The sequence below is a fragment of the Sarcophilus harrisii genome, chromosome 3, assembly GCF_902635505.1.
Source record: "Sarcophilus harrisii chromosome 3, mSarHar1.11, whole genome shotgun sequence".
Classification (NCBI taxonomy): Eukaryota; Metazoa; Chordata; class Mammalia; order Dasyuromorphia; family Dasyuridae; genus Sarcophilus; species Sarcophilus harrisii.
The window spans coordinates 160136710-160161354 of NC_045428.1; the positions used below are offsets into that span (position 1 = coordinate 160136710).

At 31.7% G+C, this 24645-nt stretch overlaps 1 protein-coding gene and 1 long non-coding RNA gene across 2 annotated transcripts in view; one reads left to right on the forward strand and one right to left on the reverse strand.

Annotated features, from left to right (window-relative positions):
* LOC116422280 overlaps positions 1 to 8255 on the reverse strand; it is a 68079-nt gene extending 59824 nt beyond the window's left edge. The window contains exon 1 of the long non-coding RNA XR_004232852.1: positions 7991 to 8255. This is a non-coding gene — a long non-coding RNA (uncharacterized LOC116422280). The remainder of the gene's footprint in view (positions 1 to 7990) is intronic.
* MYO16 (myosin XVI) overlaps positions 1 to 24645 on the forward strand; it is a 713480-nt gene that overhangs the window by 430542 nt on the left and 258293 nt on the right. The gene's annotated exons all lie outside the window — the stretch shown is intronic.

The following is a 24645-nucleotide window of genomic DNA, read 5'->3' on the forward strand; positions in this document are numbered from 1 at the left end:
GATGCAGTTTTCTTCCTTATCTATTTTATTTAGATCTATTTTTCCTTTTGCTGAATCTGAGATCATGATCGCTAACCTTGCTTTTTTTTTTTTTTAACTTCAACTGAAGCATAATAGATTTTGCTCCAGACTTTTATCTTTACTCTGAATGTATCACTCTGATTCAAATGTGTTTCTTGTAAACAACATATTGTAGGATCCTGGCTTTTAATCCAATCTGCTCTATGCTTCTATTTTATGGGAGAGTTCATCCCATTCACATTCACAGTTAAAATTACTAACTCTGTATTTCCTGCCTCTTGTTTTCCTCAAAGTTATACTTTTCTCTTTTCTTTCCTCCTTTCCCTCCTCTCCAGTATTTTGTTTCTGACACCTCCCTCAAACAGTCCTCCCCCTTGTACAGCCCTTCCCCCTTCATTATACCTTTCCCCTTTTACTTCTGTTCTCCCTTCTATTAGCTACCCCCTTTCATTTCCCCTTTCCCCTCCTACTTCTCTTTAGAGTGCGACAAGTTTCTCTATGAAGCTAATTATGTCCAATATTCTTTCTTTGAGCCAAATCTGATGACAGTAAGATTCTCACAATGTCCATCCTCTTCCCTTCTTTCCCTCAACTGTAATAGATCTTTTTTTACCTCTTCATGAGATGTAAATCACCTCATTTAAACTCCATTTTCCTCTTCTTCCAGTAGAATCCCCTTTCCTCCTCTAGTTTCTTTTTATATCATCACAATAAAATTAAATTGTACCAGCACCTTCTAAGTATACACATAACAGAGATACAGATCATAAGAGTTAAATATATCATCTTCCCATATAGGGATGTATGCTTTCTAACTTTTTTCTTTTTTTTTCTTTCCATTTTATCTTTTTTTAATGCTCCTCTTGAGCTCTGTATTTGAAGATCAAATTTTCGGTTCAGTTCTGGTCTTTTATCAGAAATAAATGAAATTCACCCATTTCATTGAATGTCCATCTTTTTTCCAGAAAAATAATGCTTAACTTTGTTGGATAGCTGATTCCTGGCTACAATCCAAGTTCCTTTGCCTTTTGGAATATTTGATTCCAGGACCCTTTATCCTTCAAAATGGAAGATTTTAAGTCCAGGGTAATCCAGATTGTGGCTTCTTGATATCTGAATTATTTTTTTCTGGCTGCTTGCAATATTTTCTCCTTGATCTGATAATTATGAAATTTAGCTATGATATTCTTTGTAATTTTCATTTTTGAGGTCTTTTTCAGGAGGTGGTGAATTCTTTCAATGGTTATTTTACCCTCTAGTTCTAGGACATCAGGGCAATTTTCCTTAATGATTTCCTGAAATATCATATCTAAGCTCTTTTTTTTCATCATGGTTTTCAGGTAGTCTGATAATCCTTGGGTCTCTCCTGAATCTATTTTCCAGGTCAATTGTTTTTCCAATTTGGTACTTTACATTTTTTCCTATTTTTCACTTTTTTTGGGTTTTGTTTGACTGATTCTTGAAGTCTCATTGAGTCATTCACTTCCATTTCAATTCTGAGTTTTAGGGAATTATTTTCTTCAGTTACCTTTTTATTTCCTTTTGCATTGAGCCAATTTAATTTTAAACAAGGTGTTTTGTTCATTTTTTTTTCCATTTCACAATTATGTTTTTCAACAAATTGGTTTCTTTTTCAATTTTATTTTGCAAAGAATTATAAGCTTTTTCCACTTCATCAAATCAATTTTGTAAGGAATTATATGATTTTTTAATTTCACTAAATCTATTTTTAAGAAATTTTCTACAGATAAAATGTATCTTATGTATCTTGTTTTCCTCAAAGTTATACGTTTCTCTTTTCTTTCCCCCTTTCCCTCCTCTCCAGTATTTTGTTTCTGACACCTCCCTCAAACAGTCCTCCCCTTGTTCCCCCTTTATTATACCTTTCCCCTTCTACTTTGGTTCTCCCTTCTATTTTCCTTTTTTTAAACTCTCTTGCAAAGTTCTCATTTCTTGTCTCCATTTTTCTTCTATCTCTCTTTTAAGATCCTTTTTGAATTCTTCCTAAAGAGCCTTATATAATGGAGACCAACTCATATCATCCTTTGAGGCTTCCTCTGGAGACAATTTGCCTTTAGGATCTTCAGGGTTTGAGATCTGTTTTCTTTCTTCATAAAAGCTACCTATTGTCAAAATTCTTTTTACTTTTTTGCTCATTTTTTAAAGGATGAGGTCTGCTCTTAGGGAGATTGTCCCAAGCTTCCTCTACAGATAACATTGGCTTTATGCTGCTTTGCCCCAATGCTGATGACTTCCTTCTGCTGCTAGGTCGCATGGCCAAGTCCTGTGTTATTCTGGGGTTCAGAAACTCACCATTTCCTTTTTGTATTTTCATTGGATGTCTCATAGCTAATCTGCTGATCCCCTGGCTTCTGAATCAGAACTGAGCAGCCACTGCTGCTGTTTTTTGGCTAAGAGCCTACCAGTAGATTCCCTGGCACTCAGACAACCACACTGCATCTGTGCTCAGCTGCCCCTCCCCCCTGCCCAATTGAAAAAAACCTTTTCTGAATTTCTTCCAAAATATCTTCTGCTGGAAATTTGTTACACTCCAAATATTTGTGAGTTCTGTCACCCCAAAGAGTTCAAAGACTTGATCTGGTATTGATCTGTGGGATCCCAGAAAGAACTCAGATCAAGACCTGTCTATTCTCCAACATCTTGGCTCTACCATCTAGTTTTCTTTTAAAAATGTTTTCAAAACATTTTTCATTTTACCTTTATTTTTATAGTTTCTACTATGGTGCAATCTTATAGAAAATGTTGAATAAAGATTTTTTAAAAAATGAGACTGAAGCAAAATTTCCAGGTGTGTAACCCAACTAAGTCAGATCATTAGATAACATTTTAGAGAAAACAGAGAGGACAAGAAACGTGTGAAATGGAATAGTTCTGCAAGCATTAGTTTAATGATGTATTCTTATTAATGATAACAATTAAACTATTATATTATAGACTTAATTATCTATTGTCCAATGTGTTATCTAATGATAATGGCAACAGGACTTAAATAAACAAAATCAGAATAAACAGATTTGATCAAATATGGAAGTTAACCAAATATGAAAGATTTTTTAAGATATTGTAAAAAGAAGAAAATTGGAATATAATGCAAAACACCAACCAATTAATCAAAAAATAGTAATTAATAAATTACTGTATGCTTGCCTTTGTGCTAGGTGATAAAGCTTTTGATCAAAAAATTATATAATACCTAGTTACAAAAATGTTTATCTTCTATTAATGGAGATAACATGTACATATATAAGTATATAGGAAGTAAGTGCACAATAAATTCAAACTCAAGTAATTAGAGAGTTGAACATTCTAATTTTAGGGCATCAGCAAGGGTTTCCATAGAAGGTGTAACTTAAGTTATCTTGAAGGAAGATACAAATTTTTTTGAGAAAGAAAGGAAAGAATATATTTCAAGCATGGAGGACAGTCAGTACAAAAGTATAGAGATGGGAGATGTAACACCACATATAAGGAACACAGAGAAGGCCAGTTTGACTAGATCTACAGTATAGGAAATGTAGCAATATATAAGATTAGTGAGATTGTGAAAAGAATCTAAAAGAAAAAGATGACTATTTTATTCTAGAGTCACTAGGAGGCCAATGAAATTATTGATTAAGGAAAACTGGAGTTTTTGAATAGGGAGTGATATAGTACATGGAGGTTATTCTTGGCAAAGTCTAAATAAAAGGATATTTCCCTATCAATAGGTTCTTACAATGTTCTGATTTGCAAATCCTAATTATACTAGATGATTTAATGGCACATAACATTTTCAGTATTTTCAGTAAATTTCTTTTCAGTAAACATTTTCAGTAAAAATCTTAGCCTTTCAATAAAAGTGATTCTAAAAGCAAGTAAAACATCAACTTGGAAGAAAAAGACGTATTGCCCAATTTAAGAAAATCATTTTACAGGAAGTCTGTTGAATGAGTCCATTAGAATCTCTAACTTGAACACTCTAGATGGAAGAAGAGAGGGAAAAATTTGGAACTCAAAATATTGCAAAAAAGAATGTTTAAAATTTCTCGACATAATTGGGAAAAATAAAATACTATTAAATAAAAATTATTAATTTGCTAATGATTTTTTAAAAATCTAGATCAAGATATGTGGAGACAGCCCTAGATGCCATGGGAGACCTTGGCATTTTTAAACTAAGGTCTTTAACAAGTCTCTGTTTGACTAAAGCTATACCCAATCAGTGTTTAAGGCTAGGAAAGAATTGAGGCAAAGTATGGCTTCTTTTATCTAGTCAAAAAAAAATCCAATATTGATTATCTTTGCCTCAATTCTTTCCTAGCCTTAAACACTGAGTAATGACAATCATAGAGCAAGCACTGTTTTAACTGAAATGTTAAAAGAAAAACAAGTATAGACTTTATGGCACTAATTTTTCAATGCCATTACTCTAGGGCAACTAGTTGGTAGAGTAGATAGAGCACTACTTTGAGGGTTAGGAAATCCTGAGTTCAAAGCTCATCTAGTCTCAAATAGTGACTAGTTATGTGACTAACCACCATGTGCCTTGGTTTTCCAAATTGCAAAATAAGAATTATAATATTACTTATGTGAAGATCAAATATAATAATATTTGCATAGTAATTAACACTGGCATATAGTAGACACTTAGTAAGTTCTTGTTTCCTTTTTGTATAAAAGCATAAAATAATAGAATAGTATATGTCTGCCTCTCTGAATTTTCATACTGAAAAAGGCTTAATAACTCATTTTAAATTACCCTTTAAAAAGTATTAATGATGGTTTCAATATAGCATATATAAAAACAAGTTTATTTTAAAAATTGAGTTATTCTTGAACCTCAGGCAAATTTTATTAGTGGAAAAAATATGTGCATGTGTATTTATGTGTATACATATATTTACATATATACATATACACAGACATATAAACATATACATGCATATATATTAACATATATTTTAACTTTATGTAGAACTACTTATGTTGAATAATATTATATCAGTAGTTGATAAACCAACCTTTCCATTCCTTTTGCTCTAACCCATATACTCCATAATCCAGTGATATTGAATTCCCTATTTCTTGAACAAGACACTATACCTCCAGACTTTTGACATATTTACTTGCTGATCCCTTCCCTCCACCCTCATGTCTATAAGTTTTCTCCTTCCTTATCTTTCCCTGCTGGCTTAAATAAATACTGATTGATTACTTAGCATTATTTATCCACATATATCAGTTGTCACCCTATTCATGTTTTAAAGTCCCTAATAGGGAGTACTTGTAATCTGTTCTGCAGAAACCAAGAATACAGTGAAAAAGAGAAAAATTATGGCAATTTATGTTTCATGAGTATTTTTCCTCCTAAAATTCAGAGATATCTTCAATTGACTTCAGATTCAATATGAAAACTGAAATGTCCCCAAACATATTGTCTTGTGAGATTCATGGATATCTTCCAATGGGATTGGCTACACAACATGATGATAATTAAAAAAAAAAAATGTAGACAAAATCAGAATTCCTGATGGCAATTGCTTGCTAGATTACCCTAGATGTAAGGATTATTTGGGCAATGGAGAAATTCATCTATATTTGTCTTCTCTCTGACATTAGTCTGCAGTTTTAAAGTTCATCCCATGATGCTGCTTCTATGTTAGAACTTTTGTAGGTCAAACAGTGAGAGTCAGAACTGAAAGCCTCCTTTTGAACAATTTAAAAGAAAGAAAAAAAAATCTTTTTTAAGTTGAATTTTTCAGATGTACACTTTACTTCAAAATGATTTTGAAGCACAGTTCACTTTGAACTATATAATTGTGTTCCCAGTGATTCACTTTAACACTCAGTCTTGCTCTCCCTTGTTAAAAATATAAATATATATTTAGTTTAGGCAGCACCTCTGAAATAAAAGGCTACAAGCTGAAAATCACTCCACAGTCTACTTGATTTCATATCAAGCCATATTTTTCCCTACAGGATTTTAATAGATTGAAGAAAGGACATTTTGCAAAGGAAAGAACGTGATGTATAGTAATAAGTACCAATGCACTGAAAGTGAGCAATCTATGCAGTGCCTCATGGCACCACCCCAGAAATACTGTTGGACATTGTATTGAAAGAGGCTTGGAATGAGTTAAAGTTAGTTGTTTTTTATACTGTTTCATCTGGAGGAGGTTAAAAAACTGGAATATTTTAACCCAATATGTTCTGAAAACTGCAAAAAATGTATGTCTATGATATGGGAGGGTTAGTTTTACAAGAAATTAAGTCAGATCATATTCAACCTAATTTCAGCCCACTTTAACCTACATATTAGAAAATAAACTATGTTTTTTGTTTGTTTGTTTGTTTTTTAATTATAATTGTTCTGGATATGGCCTACCGTCCCCCATAATCAATCTTTCCTTTGTAAACAAGGAAGAAATAAACAATCAGATAAAACTGATGCAGTGACTATCTGACAATTTAGATAAATATTTTACACTGTAGACCTTTCAAACTGGATGTCTCAGAACCCTCTCAAAACCAATATATCCAAAATTAGATTCACTGTCTTTCCCCTTGAACTCTGAATTGCTCCTGCTTCCAGTTCCTTATCTTTTCAATCTTGTCTATTTTTAACTCTGGCATTATCCTCAGTTCCTTAGTCACGTTCACCCCACATTTCCAATCAGTTGCCAAATCTTGCTATTTCAAATTTCACAACATTTCTCAAATCTGACCCTTTCTCTTTGCTCATATATTACTCCTCATTCTCATTTTAGGCCCTTATTACTTCTCATCTTGATTAGAACATCCTCTTAAATGGGCTTCTTGCTTTGAATCTCTCCTTACTTTGATCCATCTTGCTCACTCTGCCAAAATAATTCTACCTAATCTCACATTTTAGCATATTACTCTCTCCCCAATCAATTCCCAACAGCTCCTTATTACTACTAAGATTACATATAAGTTCCTCTCTTTAGCTTTAAAGGCCCATCACAACTTCCTGTGCCAAGATAGCATAGTGAAGAAGGAATCTTTTAAAGGCCTTCTATTGTTTCTCTCCAAAACAATTAGAAAACTATATCAGAATTGATGTAGTAACAGGGAAGCAGTTTACCACCATAGCAGGAAAGGTCTATCTCACTGAGGTAGAAGGAGAGAGAGGTTCCAAGAATATTAGCAGCAGTCAGACTCATAGCAAAGGATTTGCAGTAAGTCTCCAAGCCTGAGGCAATCTACCAGCAAGTGCCATGCTTCTGCTTACTGGCAACCTAGGAAAGTGAGCGATCTGTGCAGTGTTTCAAGGTGCCACCCCAGAAGCCCAAATCTCTGCACAAGCCACCTATGAGGTCTTGGCCTAATTGCCAACCTGTAGTAAAGCCCTGCCCTAGGGCTGACCAACAATGATAATCTACCCCTGAAGCCTGCCAACAAAAAGGCTCTGTTTCTCTGTGGCAACTCAGCATCAGGACACCATCCCTGGAACAGACTTGCAATAAAGTCACTTCTCCTGGGTCAAGTAGCAAAGAAAGCCTGTTCCATAGTGAGTCAGCAACAGGGCCCACTCCTGAGAAAGAAATGGCTATTTAATGAAATAGAGGACTTTCAAGCATTTCAAATTAAAAAATTAGGCTGAATAATAAAAAAAAAATTGACTTCCAAATACAAGACTAAAAGGAAACATAGCAAAGTTAAAAAAGAAACAAGAAGAAAACAGAATAAATTCAATAAGATTAAATTGTTTAAATTTATATAGGAAGGATGAGATTTGTAACTCTTAAGAACTTTATTAATATAACAGCAACTAGGTGTATATGTACACAGAAAGTGTGGATATAAGGTGACTTTAATGGGATGACTCCACCCCAAAAAAATTAAGGGGTGAGAAAAAATTTGTGTATGGAGAAATGTAGTGAAGCCAGAACACTGAAAGGGTGTACTTGGATCTAAGACAACAGGGTGCTTGTAGTTAAGTACCTACCTGGTGTGAGATGGTGGTTCTCTAAGCACATACTTGATGTAATGTAATGATGTGGTCAATCTAGTTGGTGTATCTTTAGGATAATATGGTGATCTGATGTTCTACAATGCATGCCCAGTGTGGTGTCATAATGTAGTTGTGCTGGGGTATTAAGGGAATCCCAGAGACAGGAAGCTCTCTTAGCTAGGGTGATCTCAGACACAGAAAAGACTTTTCAGGCTCCAGAGTACAGAGTCCAGACCCCATCTTTGACCAGCCACGTGTCTGCTTTCCTGCCTCCTTCATTTCATTCCCCCACTAAGCCTAAGGCCTCAGACTGATCCTGAGGCCCACCAGAGAGCTAGCCATGACATTACATATTGGCACCCAACAAGGACTAAGAACCTGCACGAAGCTCGACTGATGCAGTCATCTTATGTTCAGTGAAGTCCCTGTGACCTGGAAATAGAGTGAGTATGAAAATAGACAAGCAGGAAACTTTGTTAAGGGCTAAACTAGTAACTTTCATTTCTTAGCTGGAATGGGATAAATACCAAGAAAAGAGTCTTCTCCACCCCAAGGGAAATGTGAAGAAAGCATAGATAGATTAATGAAGAGCCAAGGTTTGTTTGTAACTTGGGATCAGATCCTTGGACTTTTAGAAACATTAGAGTACATATCCCCTTGGTTCTCAAAGGCAGAAAGATTAGAACCAGACAAGTGGAAACTAGTGGGAGATGAATATTACGAAAATAATGGTCCTGAATGAATTCCTGAAGAAACATTCTATATATACAACATAATACAATTGGCTTTAAGGAATTACATACGTTTTAGAATAAGGAAAAAGAAGAAAGAGCAGGAAGGGGAGGGTACTGATAAAGCACCTGAAAGGTACGGAGAATTAGATCTTGAGTACAATAAAGATAGTCTAACAAGGAAGTGTGAGGAGAAAGAGGAAGAAGGGGATGGGACTGACAACACAGCTGGAGAGTAAAACCAGTTAGACCAAGTTGAATACCATGCCCCATTGGCCTCTTGTTTCACCTCTACTTATACCTGAGCAGGTACCCTTAGGGGATTTCCCATCTTCTGACCATCCTCCATCAATTTTGCCTTCCTGGATAGAGGAAAGAGGAGGAGTGGGAAAGGCAATGACACCATCACCACCACTCATACAGAAGTCCTGCCCACCCCCATGACTCCATTACAAAAGGTACTAATTAATGTTCAGGCTAGCTCTCTGATGGGCCTTGGGATCAACTCAAGGCCTTGAGCTTAGTCAGGGAGTGAAGTAAAGGAGGCAAAAGAGCAGACACATGGCTGGTCAAAGATGAAGTCTGGAACCTGAAGTCTTCTTTATAGCTGAGATCACTGCAGCTGATAGAGTCCACTGTCCCTGGGACTCCCTTAAATACCCCACATAACTACATTATGATACCACACTGGGCATGCACAGTTGTAGAACATCACATCACCACATTATCTTACATATGCACCAAATTGGATTGACCACATCATTACATTACATCAAGTATGTGCTTAGAGAATCACCATCCCACACCAGGCAGGTACTTAGCTACAGGCACTCTGCTGTTTTAGATTCAAGTATACCCTTACAGAGAAGAAGGCAGCAGATTGAATGGGGTAAATTGTCCCATGTTAAAGAGGCATTAAAGAGCTTTTATAATAGAGGGGAAGAGGGAAGATTGGCAGACAAAAATTAAACTCTCCTCTCATCAAGATTGGCTCAAAGAGGGAATAACATACACAGTTAGTTGTATATACAAATCCATCTTACCCTATAAGGAAGTAATGCGGGATGGAGATAATAGAAGGGAAAGAGAATTAATACATGGGACATAACATAGTATATTGGGGAAGGTGATAATCAGAAGTAAAACACTTGTAAAGAGAAAAAGCAGAAGGGTTAAGAGAGGTTTAAATGAATGAACAAGTAGAAAAAAAGTTATCACAACTATAAATGTGAATGGGGTGAAATTATTCATTAAACAGAAAAAGATAGTAGAATGGACTAAAGACCAGACTCCTATAACATGTTGCCTATAAAAAACACATTCTAATCACAGAGATACACACAGGGTAAAGATAGGGGGCAGAAGCAGAAACTATTATGCTTCAGCTAAAGCAAAAATATACAGGAGTAATGATTATGATCTCAGACAAAATAAAAACAAATAAAGTTTCACAGACAGTGAAGTCATATGCATATTAAACTATAAGCACCAAATGGTATAGTATCTAAATTTTTGAAGAAATTGAATGAGTTACAGGAGGAAATAGACTTGGATGTTCACCTCTTAATACTAGATAAACCTAATCCAAAATCAAACAAACAAACAAAAAAAGGTAAGGAAGGGAATAAAATTCTGGAAAAGTGAGAACTGATAGACATCTTCAGAAAATTACCTGAGAATTTTCTTGACAATACATGGCAACTAGCCAAAAATTAATTATATTAGGGCATAAAAAGTACACAGCTAAATGCAGAAAAGCAGAAATAGTAAACATATCCTTTTTAGATCATGATATAACAAAAATCACATTCAATAATGGACAATGAAAAGAGAGATTAAAATTTAGTTAAAATTTATAATTAAAAATTATAAATTAAAGTATATATAAAATTAAAATTAAAAATTATATATAAAATTAAAAATTAAAATTATTTATAATCAATTCTAAAAAGTCAAGTGAGTCAATCAATATGAAATCATTAAAGAAAAAAATAACTATAAGATAACATATCAAAATTTATGGGATGTAGGCAAAGTAGTACTTACGTGAAACTTTATATCTAACTACTCACATCAATAACATAAAGAAAAAGCAGATTGATGAATTGGCCATGCAATTAAAAAAGCTAAAAAAAAAGAACAAATTACAAATTCTCATTTGAATATCAAATTGAAAATCCTCAAAATCAAAAGAGAAATTAATAAAGTGAAAAAAGAAAACCATTGAATCAAAAAATAAAACTAGTAGTTGGTTTTATGAAAAAAAAAAACAATAAAGTAAATAAACCATTGGTTAATTTAATTCAAAAAAGGAAAGAAGGAAATCAAATTATTAGTATCAAAAATTAAAGGAATGAATTCACCACAAATGAAGAGGAAATTATAATAATTATTAGGTGATATTTTGCCCAATTATATGCCAATAATTGACAATGTAAATGAAATGGCTGAATATCACAAAAAAATATAAATCACCCAGATTGCCAGAGGAAGAAATCAATAATCAAATAATCCAATCTTAGAAAAAGAAATTGAATAAACCATAAATGAACTTCTTAAGAAATAATCCCCAGAACCTAATGGAGTCAGAAGCAAATTCTATTAAACATTTAAAGAACAATTAATCTCACTATTGTATAAAATGTTAAGTCCAGGCTAGCTCCCTGGAGGTCTCAGGATCTGCCAGAATCAATATAAATTAAAGTCCTTGGTCTTTAGGGGGAGAAGTGAAGGAGACAGACAAACTGCCACTAGGCTCCTGGACTTTTGAGTCCAAAGTCACCAACTTCTCTGCTCCCTGCCTGCCCCAAAGTGACTCTGGCCTGTCTCACCCCACCCTATAATCCTTGCCTATGATTATCATAACATTGAACATTGAGTAAGCACCAAACGGTGAGAAGAGCCATTTATTTAAAACATATGCTAATAGTCATTGTCTCACATTGAATAAGTAATTAGCCTTAAGTGCTCAGTTGTCTGATTTAAGTACACCTTTTCATAGTTTCAGCCCTTTACCATAAAATATTTGGAAAATGGACAAAAAAGGAGTCCTACAAATTCCCTTTATGACACAAATATAATGCTGTTACCCAAACTGGGAAGAACCAAAATATAAGAAAGTTATAGAACTATTTCCCTAATGAATTTTAATGTAAAAATAAATAAATAAATAAAATACTTGCAAGGAGATTACAGCAATATATCACAAAGATCATATACTATGACCAGGTGGCATTTATTCCAGGAATGCAGAGCTGATCCAATATTAAGAAAACTGTCAGCATAATTATCAGTAAAACAACTAAAAAATCTTATGATTATCTCACAGAAAAAGGCTTGATAAAATATAGCTCCCATTCTTATTAAAAATATTAGAGCGTTGGGGCAGATAGATGGCACAGAGCACCATCCCTGAAGTCAGGAGGACCTGAGTTCAAATCTGGTCTTGGACATTTGACACTTCTTAGCTGTGTGACCCTGAGTAGGTCACTTGATCCCAGCCTCAGAAAAAAAAAAAAAAAAACAGACAAACAAACAAACAAAAAAAAAACCTAAAGAACATTGGCATAAATGTTAACCTTAAAATAATGAGTACTATTTATCTAAAACTCTCAGCAAGTTTTATCTGTAATGGGAATAAATTAGATAAATGCAAATCAGGAGAGAACCAAGGATGCCTATTATCATCTCTATTGTTTAATATTTTATAAATATGTTGACTATAGCAATAAGAGAAGAAAAAATGTTAGAAAAGGCAATGAAATATAGTTCTTTGTAGATGGTATGATATTATACTTAGAAAATCCTAGAGAATCAACTAAACAATACTTGAAATCATTATTATCTTTTGCAAAATTGAAAAATGTAAAGTAAATATGCATAAATTACTAGTATTTCTACATATTATCAAGAAAGTCAAGCAGCAAGAAATTGAAACAGAAATTCCATTTAAAATAACCAGACAGTACCAAAAAAAAAATCATATTCAAAGAATTGAAAACATATTAATTTCTAATGATTAAGTTAAGTCAATATACAAAAATTACAATTCCACAAAATTCTACTTATTCAGTGCCATACCAATCAAACCTACCAAAAAAGTGTCTTATAGAGTTAAAAAAAATAACAAAATTCATTTGGAAGAACAAAAGAGTGAGGATATCAAGGAAATCAATTAAAAAATGTAAAAGAAAGTGGTACAGTCATATGAGATCTCAAAACAGTAATCATCAAAACAATCTGGTGCTGGTTTAAAATATATACATACATACATACATACACACACACACACACACACACACACATATATATATATATATATATATATATATATATATATATATTAGTAGATCCATGGAACAGATTAGGTACAAATTGTATTCTAGTAAATTATCAAAATAATCTAGTAAATGATAAACCCAATAAATCCAAAGATCCAAGCTTTTGGTACAAAAACTCATTATTTGACAAAACTGCTGTGAAAACTGTAAAATACTACAGACTTGATATAGACCAACATCTCATACTCTATACCAAGATAAGGTCAAAATGGGTACATGCTTTAGACATAAACGGTGATTCCATAAACAAATTAAGAGAGCATAGAATAGTTTTTCTGTCAGATTTGTGGGAAAAGGAAGAATTGAGGACCAATAAAGATATGGAAAACATTTAAAAAAGTAAAATCAATATCTTTGACTATATAAAATTAAAAAGGTTTTGCACAAACAAAAGCAATGCAATAAAATTATAAGAGAAGCAGAAAACTAGGGGAAAATTTTTGTAACAAGTATCTCTAATAATGGCCTCATTTCTCCTATATATTGAGAACTGAGTAAAATTTATAAAAATATAAGTCCTTCCACAATTGATAAATGATAAAAGGATATGGAGTCAATTTTCAGATGAAGAAATTAAATGACCTTTATTCATTTGAAAAAAAAAATGCTCTAAATCACTATTGATGAGAGAAACACAAATTAAAAAAAAAAAATCATATAGCTCTGTGGTACTACCTTATATCTATCAGAGTGATTGATATAACTAAAAAAAAGGAAATTTATCCTATTTTACTTCCTCTTTCCTCTTCTCTCAGTTCAATATAATATCTCCTGTAATTATAGTTCTCCATCTCTCCTGAGAGATAGAAAAAGATAGAATTAATTATTTGCCCTTTCAGACATTTTAAATCCTGCCTATACAGTAATTATTTGTAGCTAGAGCATATTAACTCATGAAATTAATTCTACAACTTATTGATGAGTGAGTGATAAAGTCCCATCATGCCTTTAGTATTATAAATATTAAAATCAAATTTTTCTCTTAGCTTGCATTCTGTTACATAATATAATTTCCCTATTTTAAGAGAAAATAATGTGAGTAAATTGAAACTGGAAAGCAGAAAATGTTTCCGATATTAAAAACTTGATGTGCTTTTAAAGTTATTTTTTAGATAGCAGTGGTAGAATTGTTTGATTCCATCTAGATTGATTATCAAAGAATACTTTATAATTAATGATATTTATTTGCAATGCTTCTTGACTTTATTAGGTAACAAACTGGAATTCAGGAGGCTTTGCTTTAATGTGGAATAAAAAAGTTAACCTACTAGTCAATCAATTTAAGAAGAGTGCCAGATGGTTCTAGCAGGTTCATCTGAATGACATTTTTGGATGGAAAAAATGCCTTATTCAAATTAAAAGTCACACCAATTAGTTATTGAGACAGTTAAAGGCAGTCCTTTGACTTAAAAAATTGGACAAGTTTTATTGAGATCTGCTAGACAATCCTTTTAAAGTAAGGCACTGCAATGGATTTGGATAAAGCTAACAAAATGATAGAGATTTTTCTAGTTAAAATGTAATTCCATTTGAGACATCCAAATGATACTTCAATCATTTGATCAAGGCATAGATTTGAAGAACTTCTGATTTCATTGGAATAGGCATTTTCTTCATTGATATAGATCAGAGGCTTTAAAAACATCTCATCTTTGATTCTTGTCCAAGTTTTCCCCCACTTCCATGAAAAGAATCTAAATAAATGACTAAAGACCTTCCTTTTTTCTATTACTAAAGCTTGAAAATACCAGTATTTTATTCTGACTCCAATTTTTGCTTTTTTTGATTACCAACCCACTTATCAGCAATTTCTGTTTCATGGATCTTCAACAAAGCATCTGACTCTAGTTTTGCTTAATCTGGACTTAAAAAGTGATTATGATATTGACTATATCAAAAAGAGAAAGAACAATAGGGAACAGCAAAATCTCAATTTAACAAATAAATGCAATTGCATTGGGAGTCTGGTTAATTGGGTGGATTTGCTCTAATCTATGCTATATGTTCAAAGTATAAGCAGTGACCCTGTGTTATGAGGCTGATACAAGATGCATTCTTATCAATAGTCTCCAGCCATTTCCTTCCCTTAGTTTTTCCTGTGCCAGGGTCACAGGACTTTGACTTCCTTGACCTCTCATTTCTAATTGGTTGCCAAGTCTCATCGATTTGACCTATATAGTATCTCTAACATCTCTTCAATCCTTTCTTTTCTAGTTGCCACCAGCTCAGTAGGGAAAATCATTATCAAGCTAATTGACTATTATAGAAGGCTTTTAACAAGCCTCCATTCTCCTTTTTCCTCCTCCATTCTGGATTAGTCTGCTCCCAAACTAATCTTCTTTACACATAGATCAAGTCTTTTTTTTTTTTTTTTTTGCTGTGAAAACTTAATTGTCTCATATTGTTTGTGACATTAAAACCTCTCCCCATTCTCTTATCCTTCTACCTTTACAGACTTGTCTAATATTACTGTTATATACTGAAATGTCAATCAAATCAGACTGTTGACTGTTCCCAAAGCATATATGGCCTGTAATTCTTGTCTTGAAATTTAACTCTAGCTGTGCTCCTGTTAGAATTTCTTGCTTCTCTCTCCTTATCTGTTGAATTCCTGTGTGACCATTAAAGACCAACTCATATGCCTTTTATGAAGCTTTCCCTCCCACTTACCCCTAGTCCATACCTTTTCATCTGGACCAAACGTAGGACTTTGCTTTGAACCATGTTACTACATTTAACATGTATTATTGTGGTGTTAAAATTTTTCAAATATTTATTAGATTTTGCAGTTTAAATGTAAACTTTGGGAAGCTAAGAACAAGGTTTTTTTTTAAACTCTGATTTTTCTTGAAGCATCTTTTTAAAGTTGTATTTTTTCTCTCTTGAACCAAAAGCTTTCTCAAAATTAATAAATAATAAACCTAAATTGGAGGGAGCATAGCTAAATACAAAGTGTTCTGAACTTGGAGTAAAATTACGTGGATTAAATTCCTGCCTCTGACATCTAATAGCTATTTGACTCTGAACAAGTCATTTTACTTGTCAGAGCTTCAGCTTCCTTATATTTAGGATGATAATAATGTTATTGCTTTATCTGTCTCTCAATATTTTTGTAGGGAAAGAACTTAAAGCTTATATAAATTTGATTAGTTAATAGAATTTTATGGTCCTCTTACCTCTAAGCCTATCTTAACTCATGAAATCAATTCAAGAACTTTTTGATGTCTGCTTAGTTCTCATTGTACTTTCTGAACTGTAAATTTGAAATGACATTTTAAAAGTAAATTTAAAAATGATATTTTATTTTTAACTTGCATTCTTGTATGATATCAGTTTTCTACCATAGGAGAAAATAATATTGAGAAGTAAAATTAGAGTATAAGAAGATGATTGATAATTCAAAACCTGGATAAGGATTGTTTTATCACTTTTTAAACATAGCCTAGTAGAATAGGTTATGATCATTTCCATAACTCTGTTTGGCATTCAATGTTCCTGATTCACTGGTCCCCATCTACTTTTCCATTTTCTAACTCATAAGACTTTTGTAAGAAAAGCATTTATAACAAATAACAAAAATGTGACTTTTTGTTTACAAATGCTCTTGATTTAATTAAATTTCTGTTAGTCCTTAATTACATGTATTCCTTCCACATTTAAGGCATTAGGGACATAGAATCCCATGATCTGGAAAATCCACATAAAATTTTTTGAGCCTCCCTCCATTTGTACTAGAGAAGTAGTTTTCTTTTTCTTTTTCTTTTATGGGATGTTTATTGTAAAATTTGAGTTAAGTATTTGGTCATAGACTATATGTGGGTCAATGTTAAGTAAAAATACTACATGTAACAGAAAATTAAAATTAAATAAATGTGATTTTTTAAAAAGTGAAACATTTATTATCCTGACCAGGTGCAATATGGAAGGGATTACTGTACTTTTAATTCATTTGTTAGTGGATTTCAACAGTGATTTTTCTTTTATCCTCTTCTTCCCCTTCTTAATGATTTATAAATAAGCTTATACTTTAAAGAAATATTGTCCTTGGCTACTATGTCTTTCCATTATATAAAAAGATTAAATTATATATATATATTCTGTTACCTTGGTTATTCAACCTTTTGTACCTACTCATTCAGGCAAGTAGTTTTCATTAGTTAAACTTCTCTAATAATTGGTGATAGATTTATGTCTTTTATCTTTTTTCAGTGTCTTTTTAGTGTCAAAACGCTAAAATATTTTTAAAGTCAGAGGATTAGAAGGTATTGGTTTTGATCTTTGATTATAGCAATTCCAACCCAATCTGTTTAAACAGCATATCAGTTCTATTGAATATAAAATAAGATTGTTAAATGGTATATATGTAAACATATTCACAAAATGCCTAGATATTATTTCAGTATCACATAATTTTTAAAGTTAATGGCTAAAAAGCTCTTTGGTTACTCTGATTATACATTTGTGCGTGTGTGTGTAGTACATACAAGTATATGTATATATACACATATTTATAATGGTCAAGATATCTTTACATATATGTTTAGATTTACAAAAGCATAATCTGGCCTTTTAAAATAAATGATGGAATGTTTAATAGATAAAAAAATGAATTACATATAAATGTTTATAATACTTATATTTTACTTAAAGTCATAGATATAAAGTAATTTGTATATACCAATCAAATAACTGTTGCATATTAGTCAGTCTTATGAAACATTTTCATTTCTTTTCAAAGAATTTTAAAACATCCTTAGCTTCCTTATTTATCAGACTATAATTGTGGATAGGTTTTATGGCCTATATGTTAAAAGGCATTCTTATTTTCATTAGTGGATTAAACGATATACTTTATTAATATTATATTTATTTATTTCATATGAACTATCAGAGTTCGAGTGTATATAATATCTAATATCTGCATGAAAACTAAAGAATTCAGTCCATCATTTAGTTGCTTTTCAATATCCAGATATTTAACATCACAATAGATGTTACAGTTGGATGATTGATTGAATTTTTCCATTTTCATCCAGGTGTTTGAAATTATGTAGGATATACCTTTCTGGAGTCACTGAATAAAAATGATCAAAAATATCTTTTTGCTGTATTATACATAAAAGTAACTAAACCAGTTTTAAGGGTAAGAAAATATTCTTATGGATGAAATCATCTAGATCCTGAGAATGTTGTAATCCATAAACCAATCTTCCTAAGATCTGAGTACCTTTTAGAATTGACAGAAGAATTGGATTTTGATGTTAATATCTGGAAGGCAAGCTATATATTTGCCACAATTGTCAATATACTTTATCCATTAGCTAATTAAGGATTATAGAACATCACAGGGATAAACTATCCATGTTGCTTCATTTGATTTGGTTGAATTTTCCATTTTTAGTGAAAGTAATGTTAAGCATTTTTTAAATCACCCAATTATGATCTACTCTGTTTTCCTCCCTCCTCTATGATGTCTAATTTATATGCTTAAAAAAAAAAGATTACTCTGCTAAAAATAATTTTAAAGTATTTTATAAAATGTGAATGTAAATTCATTTTATGAGTATGCCAATTTTTTATTAAGTTTCTTTTAGAGAATATTGAATTTGAAAATATTATAAAATATTCCAATAATTCCTAATTTATTGAATATTTAGTTATAAAAACTTGAAGACTTTAACAAAGAAATATTCCACAGAATAAAAAAATATTACATCACCTATAGAGTTGTGATATTGACGATCTTTATTTACCAATATATAAACCTAAACAAAAGGAGAATCAAGGGAACTAAATACCAAAAATATATGGGTATAGGGTCTTGGAGGTGGGGGTAGAAATTCATGAAGTTCATGAAGAAAGGTAGTCTTTTGAAAAATATTCCTAGTGTCAGTTGACTCACCATATCATAGACAATAAGACAATTAGATTGCAAAGGATATAGCACTGGACCTGGAGTCAGAAAGAGATTATCTAAATTCAAATTCAACCTTAAATTCTTAATGGCTATGTGATGCTGGACAGTTATTTAACCTCTCTTTGCCCCAATTTCTTCAATTGTAAAACAAAACAAAACAAAACAAAAAATAAAAAAAAACTTTGCAAAATTGTTAAAAGAATCAAATGAAATAATGTTTATAAAAAGTTCTTAACACAGTGCTCACTATAGATACTATAATGTATATTCTCTTATTATCACCTCTTATTACCCTTTTAACATATAATTTCTGTCACAATGAAAATCAATATTTAAGTAGGATTTACTTTACAGTGATTTATAGCACATAATTGACTTTATTTTTTCTTTTAAATTAAATTAATTTTTAATATTTGTAAATAAAATTGTATTTTCTTTCCTTCATAAATTCCCCACACCAGTGTTTAAAAAAGAAAAGAAAAGAAAAATCAATTCCTTATAACATATATGCATAGTCAAGCAAAATAAATTCTTCCATATATGGTTTCCTAAGTACCCTAAATCCATTTCTTTTCTATTAGGAAATGTATAACTTGGTTCTCTGAGATTATGTTTGGTCATAACAATGTTTAGAGTTCTTACATCTTTCAAAATTGTTTCTCTTTACAATGTTGTTTTTAAGTACATAAATTGTTCTCATGGTTCTTCATTCTGTATAATTTCTTAAAACTGTTTCTGATTTTCTCTAAAATTGTCTATTTCATCATTTGTTATCAGATTGAATATATTCTATTAAATTTATATATTATATACAATAATTTATCCAGCCATTTCCCAGTTTATGGATGTCTCATACCTTTAAGTTCTTTGGAAAATATAAATATTTCTGCACAAATGAGTCCTGTTACTTTGATCTCTTTAGGAATTGACCTAATGTTGTTATCAATGTAAAAAAGATAGGTTCAGTTTCGTATATGATAGAGTAAAGATCCAAAATGATTACTGGTATGACTGAAAAGTTCATGGGTACACTAACTACATTTATGCACCTGTTACCACATAGATTCTCTCTCATTTGTTGTTTCCTTTTTTTTTTTTTTTTTTTTTTTTTTTTTTTTGGTCATCTTTACCAATGTGATGGATGTAAGATAGAACCTAAGAGTTACTTTAACTTCCATTTCTTTAACCATTAGTGATGTGTAATATTTTTCATATGACTGTGGATAGTTTCAGTTTCTTCCTTTTTATATTCACTGTTTATTAATTAGGGAATGGCTCTTATTCTCTTAAATTTAATTAACTGTTTACATATGAAATGAAACCTTTATCAGAGATAGAGATTTATGCAAAAATGTTCCCCCAATATTTGAGTTTTATTTCAATTTTGAAAATACTTTAATAAAAATTGCAGATTTTAAAGTCAGTAATGTTCTCTTTTTTTTTTTTTTTTTGGTCATGAATGCTTTTCTTATGTTTAACTGCAAATGCCTTACTCTTTTAATTTGCTTCATATGAGCTCTTTTATAGCTAAATAATACATGCATTTGGAAATTTTGCTGTATATCATGTGAAGTGTTAACTTATGATTAATTCTCTCTCTCTCTCTCTCTCTCTCTCTTTTTTGCCTCAGGCAATTGGGGTTAAATGAGTTGTCCAGGGTCACACAGCTAGGAAGTGTTAAGTGTCTGAGACCAGATTTGAACTAAAGTTCTCTCTGACCTTAGGGCTGGTACTCTATCCACTGTGCCATCTAGCTGCTTGCCCCCTTATGATTAATATTTGCAAGACTTTTTCCCTAGCAGTTTTGTCAAATAGTGAGTCATTACATAGACCTTGTAGTATTTTGGTTCATTAAGCTAATTAGGCTAATTCGTTTTTATTTGTTCTGTATGTTATATAGTCACTGGATTTGACTGATTGACTCCTTTGTTTATTAATCATTGTCAAATTGTTTGATACTTTGAGATGTTAATATCAGGACCCTCTTATTTCCGTTATATATTATTCCATTATAATAATTATTTTTCTTGAGACTTGAACTTTTTTTCTCTCTCCAGGTGTTTTTATTAGAATTCTCTTCTAGTAACTGTCAAAATTGTATCATTTCTAATTTTTCTAAAATTTTATTTAGGTACTTGATTTTTTTTCCTGAGTTTCTGAAATTAGATTTCTCTAAGTATGAACGAAATATATTGAAAAACCTTATTATCATTAATTTGCTATTTATTTCTTCCTATAGTTTATTTCTTTAAGCATTTAGATTAAGCATTTAAGTATTTAGATACCATTCAATTTAAAATACTTCATTGTCTGTAATACCTTTCATCATAGTTTTTATATGATGATATAGATTCTAACCATCAATCCTGATTATCTGACTGTTCTCTCATATTTCTCATTCCTTTGTTCTCTATTGTATTCCTTTTAAATTCCATTTCCTTTCTTGTTTTAAGATCATACAAACAAACCAAAAGCATTCCCAAGCCCTCCATCTTCATTCACTCCCTCTGTGATAGAATTAGAGTTCTAAGAGGACATTTGTATCATATAGCTCTATTAGAACATAAACATTTCATCTTTGTGATGTCCCTTCTTATTGCTCACTTATAATTACTATTTTTTTCCAAATGTTTGTTTTTTGTCCTAGAGAAGTATTTATTATTTTTAATTTAATAGGGAAAAAAACAACAAAAAATGAACAAAACAAAACAGAACATTGTCATGTGCCCAAATATAACAATGAATTTCCAGTTCAAGAAAAGATATATAATAGTAAAAGAAATTATATTCATGATGTTGACATTTTCTTTACTTCTTTGCAAATTGTTCTTTGGTTCTCTGCTGTGCACTTTTCTTTACTTTGTTCTTTTTTTCCTTTTCATCTCTCATCTCTCCCAAGAAAGCTATAGCTATATTATATTATATTATTATTATATTATCGTTATATTTAATAAATACACACATACCCATATGTATATACATTCACATCCATCCATAGACCCACACACATATATATATATTTGTATACATACATACACAGAGCAACATGTATACATAATTTTATATACTCATAAACACACATATATATGCATGTATATGTCTATGTATACACATTCATATTTACCCATATGTAAACCTGCATCTAAAACAATAGTATGGCTGACATATAATATAAATTTCTTTCTTAATTGAATTTTCAAGCTAATGTCTAAGATCAATGACTACTAGCTGTATTTTTTTTTTCTAACAAATTTAACTTTAATCTATATTGTAGTGTTTATGCAGCTCTCTTCTTTCCTATCTCTGCTAAATCTTCTATTTTAATCTTGCTTCTTAACTTACCTGGGCCATGGATCCCTCCCTTATCTTCTTTACCCTACCCTTTGTATCCCTTCTGCTTTTCCTTCCCTCCTTATTTCTTTATAGAATTTGAAGAGTGCTGGACCTTTCATGGTGTCTATATATATATTGTTAATATTTAACCCATTCCTGATGTGAGTAGGTTCTCAGAACTATGTGATCCATCCTCCCCACTCCAATGCTTCTGTCTATTCTTCCTCTGAACCATTTGTATAAATCTTTCTTTTGAGCTACCCAATCTCTGATGTCAAACATAAATGTATGATATATATTTCCATGTAAAAATCATAAACAATTTGTACATGTTAAGTTCCTTAAAATTAATCTTGGATATTGGCTTTTATAGAATAAATTTTCCACTGAATTCTGATTTAATTCCTAGGAAGTTCTGAAAATCTGCAAGTTCTTTGAATGTCTAATTTTTTTCATTGAATATTACAAATAATTTTACTGGATATGATATTTTTGTCCACAGACTCAGTTTTGTTTATTTCCAGATTATATGACTATTGTAGCTTCAGCATATTTGAAATGTTTTTTTCTTATTTCTTGTAAAATCTCTCTATCTGGAAGTTTTGAAATTTAGCAATAATATTTCTATGTGTTTTACACAAAGGATGTCTTTGAAGTGGTAACTGATGGATTGTTTTCTTGTTTCAACTTTTCACTCCAGGACAATTTTCTTGGAATATTTCTTGAATTATTAGGTCAAGGTTCTTTTTATTATTATTATTATTATTATTTTGTGTTTGTCCTGAGGAGCAGCTTTCAGGTAGTCCAATTATTTTTATATTTTCTCTTCTTGATCTATTCTCCAGATCTGTTGTATATATATATTTCATTTTCTGTCCAATTTTTCATTCTTTTTATTCTGTTTTGTATTTCTTGGTCTCATAGCTTCACTGACTTCCCCTTGCACAATTCTAATTTTCAAAGAGTTATTTTTATCTTTAAGATTCTGTATTTCCTTTTCTAGTTGTATAACTTTTTTTTTTCATAATATTGTTGTTTTTTCCTGGATTTTTTAAAAAAACTTTTCCCTCAATGTCTCTCATTTGATTTTTAAATTCTCTTTTGAGTTCTATAAATTCTCTCTGGACAGGGAGCTACTTACTATTATTCTTTAGGGTAAAAGAAGCTCTTTTTACTTCAGGGTTGTCCTCTGAAGATGAACCCCAGCCTTCTCTATTCACATAGTAAGTTTCTATGGTGGAGTTCTTTCTTTTTTGCTGGTTCAGTTTGTTTTGTTGTTTTGTTTTGTTTTTGTTTTATTGAGAAGTATTAGTGTAATTACCTTCAATCATGGGATGAGGGGATGGTGCCTCTAGCTTCACTTCTGCTCCCCCCTCTGACCATGAACCCTAAACCAAAAGGTCTACCCTCCTAAAAGTGCTATAACTAGCAACATCCCTACCCCACTGCCTCTGCATTCACCAGCTGTGCTGGTTCCTTCTCACCCAGGACATATGTCAACAGCCCAGCTGGGCCTGGTGTTCCTAATCAGCCAGGGTTCACTCAGTCTTCCTGAACTCAGTTACCTAACTCTCAAGCAGACAAGCAGGTGTAAGTCTCTATAGTTCCTGCTGAGGCTCCAGCTAATTCCAATTCTCTTTAGGGCTCTCCACTTTGTGGAGGACCTAGGCCAGAGGTATTTGTACTGGGTTAATGCCAGTTTAAGGTCTTTCTTCTAATCTTCTTGAGTTGTACCAGGAAGACCACTGTTCTGATCCAAATCTTCTTGATCTTTCAGCAGTTTGTATTTGCCCTGAGGAGCATATTTGTGGGAGAAATCTAGAGAGCTTGAAATTTACCAAACTACTCCACCATTTTCCTTGTTCTAGGAAAATGTTTGTATTTCAGAGTTTCTAATCAATTTTTTGCATTTTCTTCTAGAATTTTTGGAAATATATTTCATTAAAGGTTCATTCTTCTCCACTTATCCCACTTCAGTATTATATTCAGTTTTTCTCTGGTAAGGGATTCTGGGTTTAAGCCTCTATATTCTATTTTTTGCAATATTACATTAGAAGCTTTCTATTTAAAGTGCTAGCTGTCACATAGCATATGATTCTGATGTGACTCCTCAGTTCTTGAATTCTTTCTTTCTGCCTATTTTTTTCTACAAAAACTTTTGTAATTTTACTTTATCTCTTTAATGGAGGTGGGAAGTTCTCTTTCATGAAGTCTTGAAATATGATATCAAGCTATGTTTTTTCCAATGATTCTTAAATAATTTCTCCATCTTCAGTCTTTCAGGTTAATTTTTTTTAGAATGATATATCTTACATTTACTTCTATTTT